The sequence below is a fragment of the Mesoplodon mirus genome, assembly GCF_964341445.2.
Source record: "Mesoplodon mirus genome assembly, chromosome: 4".
NCBI lineage: Eukaryota > Metazoa > Chordata > Mammalia > Artiodactyla > Ziphiidae > Mesoplodon > Mesoplodon mirus.
In genome coordinates, this window is record NC_138979.1 from 36,087,781 (window position 1) to 36,091,717 (window position 3,937).

The window sequence follows — 3,937 nt, forward strand, 5'->3', positions numbered from 1 at the left end:
CCCACCTCAAAACCAGATCATTTCACTTGCACTTTATTTTAGTTCCTTTTGTCTTGTTCTTCTTCTTCTTCTTCTTTTCTTCTCTGTTATCAGTCTTCTTTAATATATAGATTTATTCTTTCAGGTGTATATTTTGGAATAGAGACTGAAATATAATCTAACTCCAATAAATGAATGTATATATGTAATCGAGTCTCTTTCTGGACTTGCTAGTCTGCTGTATTTATCTATCTATTTCTATATCAGTAATGTATAATAAATAGTATTTATTGAGCACTTACTCCAGCTGTTCTAAATGCTTTCCATATATTAATTCAGTTAAGCCTTATATCAACTCTATGCAGAGGCAGATTTATCATGAAACTAATGAAGCTTAAGCTTCAGGGCCCTTCACTTGCACAAACCTCATCCAAGAGTCTGGGAGGGGCCCTAGCAATATACTCACACAATATTATGTTTTTGTAAAATTTGCAAAATAAGATATGTTAATGACTGTTAGTTCTGGTGGTTCTGATAAATCTTCCATTGCAATTTCCCTATGTCACTGGGAGGCACTGGAATGGCCTCTGGCCTTAAGAAGGACCTGAGTCAGGGATAGATTTAGTTAGGTTTAGTAGGATATCCTTATGTGGTTATCATTCACTTTTGCTAGATGCCCACTGTAGGAATAGCTTCCCGGAATACTTCTACTGCCTTTTTTGCCAACTTACCCAGCATCATGACACAAAGGTACAAGCCAGAACTCTTATTACAATTTAAATGGATCTTCTGGGACCCAGCCCCAGAGGTATGTGGGCAGTGGAGAAAAATAAGGTTAAAAATAAATAACAACAGATTTCTGTGGGAAATTTTTCCAATCTATCAAAATGTAAAATTGCAAATGGAAGATTTGTTTTAGCGCGAGGCCTCTCCCGTTGCGGAGCACAGGCTCTGGACGCGCAGGCTCAACGGCCATGGCTCACGGGCCCAGCCGCTCCACGGCATGTGGGATCTTCCCGGACCGGGGCACGAACCCGTGTCCCCTGCATCGGCAGGCGGGCTCTCAACCACTGCGCCACCAGGGAAGCCCAGAAGATTTGGTTTTTATTAATACCTGGTCAAGAAACAAGTCCCCTCTTTTGGGGAATATTCTTGATTATTCATTGGTTACAATGATAGCTAATCATAGCCTTTTGTGACAGGAATCACACAAAATATAATTTATCAGAATTCCTGGGTTTGTTGGACACAAACGTCTAGCAGTACTGTAAATGTCTGTTACAGCTCAGACAGAGAAGAAAAGACAGAGAGAGGTTCCCAAGTTTCACAATAATGCTTAGAATGTGCATATTATCAGTAACAAGTTCTGAACATGCAAAAACTTCTCTAAACAACCAATAATAAATTTTTTGATCCTGTTAGAGGAAAAGCATAAATAATTTTTCTGTTCTCTCTCTAGAAAATGATGTTCCAAAATCATTTTCATGTCAAGAGATAAAGAGTATGAAGACAAAACTACAGAGGGAAAGTATTATAGAAGTTTTTCAGGCAGTTACTTAATTTAAAAGATTATGTTATTTTCTGGATTTGTGCTGTTTGTGATATTGGTCAGCTTTTTAAAAATGTATGATTTCTTATGATTCTTTTCTCATTATAAATACTTTTCTAACTAATTTTTCTAATAACTTCAAACATATAGAAAAGTTTGAAAGACTTGTGCAATTAAGACCCATATACCCCAATTTTCTATCTGATTTTGCATTCTTTTTCTTAAAAAGTACCCCCCCTACACACACACACACACACACACACACACTATTGTATTAGCTTCAGACCCGTAAAACCTGGGCCAACTCCTGACTCTGTGATATGACTTTTATTGATATAATAATAAATTTATAGATGAGGAAACCGAGGTAGAGAGAGGTCAAGGCCAACAGTTGGATAATACATCGTCACATAGGATTTTTGCTATACACTATAATGCCTACTAAATTTTGTATTATTTCATCTGTATAACTCATTTTAATTTATTTTTGTAATCTTCCTTTTTCACTGGACAATATAACTTGAATTACTGCCATATTAGTACATATAATACTGCCTCATTCTTTCTAATGACTTCCATTATATGAATATATCACAATTTAACCAGTTCTCTCCTGATGGAAATTCAAATCTTTTATTACACAAATAAAACTGTCATGATATCCAGGTACTTCTGTCATTTCACAAATAAATGAGTATATTTGAATCAGATAAATATCCAAGAGGAAAACTATTGGGTCAAAGGGTATTTGGAGATGTCTTTTTGATACTTGGGTCAAGATGTCCATATTTGAAGAGATAATTGCCAGTACCATTTCTTTATATTGAACTACCTTCGAATTACTATGTGAATAAATTTTACTTAGTTGTGGTTAATTATGCTTTTAATTTGTGCTAAATTTGATTCGCTGTTACTTTGAGATTTTCATATTATATTCATATATGAGATTGGCTGATAGTTTTCCTTTCTGTGAGTTCTCTTGGTCAGGTTTTGGTATCAGAGTTAAGCTAACTTCACAATATGAATTTGGAACTCTATCATCTAAGCTCTCATTTATTTAGCATCTATTCTTTGAACATTTGAAGGCATACCACTCCCAAACTGCCTGGCATGGAAGGATTTCCACAATGTACTAAGTGAAAAAAAGCAAATTTCAAAACAATATGTGCAATGTGATACCATTTTTATCTTTTAAAAAATTGTATTTAGGAGTATACGTGTCTATATAGATGGATGGATGGATGGATAGAGAGACAGATTTAGATAGATAGATGGTAGATGATAGATAGATAGATAGATAGATAGATAGATAGATAGACAGGCAATGTTTTCAAGAATACAGGGTAAAGTTTAAAAGTGTACATATAAAAAAAAGTGTACATGTCAAACAGATAATGGTGGTGACACCCACAGAATGGTTGTACAGGAAAGAAGGGCAAGAATTGTCAATCTTTGTAAGTTTATATATTCTTTCACAAGTTTTTCACATTTTATTTGCTTTTCTATTGAGATATAACATATATAGTGAAGGACACAAGTCTCAAGTATAAAGCTAACAAATGTTTACGTGTGTAAACTCCTATAGCTGATTGTATTTTCTAAAGGTGACTTAACAATGTCTATAATCCCAGGTGACTTTCCCACAGTGTGACTTGCCACTCCCCCATCAAGTGCAGAGTCTATGTCTCCTCCTTTTGCACCTGGGCAGGCCTTTGTGACCACCTCAACAAACTAAGTGTGGAGGTAATATGCTGTGTGACTGTCAGGGCTAGGTCATAAAAGGAGATAGAGCCTTTTACTGGCTCTCTCTCTCTCTTTCAGGCCACTTGCCCTTGGAACCACCATGCTATGAAGAGGCCCTGTCACATGGAGAGGCTCATGTGGAGAGAAACCAAGGTCCTGGGCCCTCAACTCCAACTGAGCTCCCAGCCAACAGCCTGCACCAACTTGCCAGCCACGTGAGTGAGGCTTTTTGGAAGTGGATCTTCTAGCCCTCAGTCAAGCCACCCTAGATGACTCTGGGCGGAGAGACAAGAGCCTTCCCTGCCAAGCCCTGCCCGCAATGCAGATTAACGGAAAAAAAAATTGTTGTTTTAAGCCGCTAGGTTTTGGACAGGTTTGTTACACAGTAATAAATAACCAGAACAACAGCCCTATAACTACCACTAAATACAGAACATTTCTGTTACCCCAGAAATTCCCTCATGTACCCTCCCAGTCAACAACCCCCCAAAAGCTAACTGCTATTCTGACCTATAACCCTGCATATTAGTTTTGCCTATGGTGAAGTTTGATACAAATGAAATCATAATATATTCTTTATGTCTGGCTTCTTCTGCTCAACATGTTTTTGAAATTAATTCATATTATTTCAATATTAGGGTTTGCTCTTTTTCATCCATTGCATGA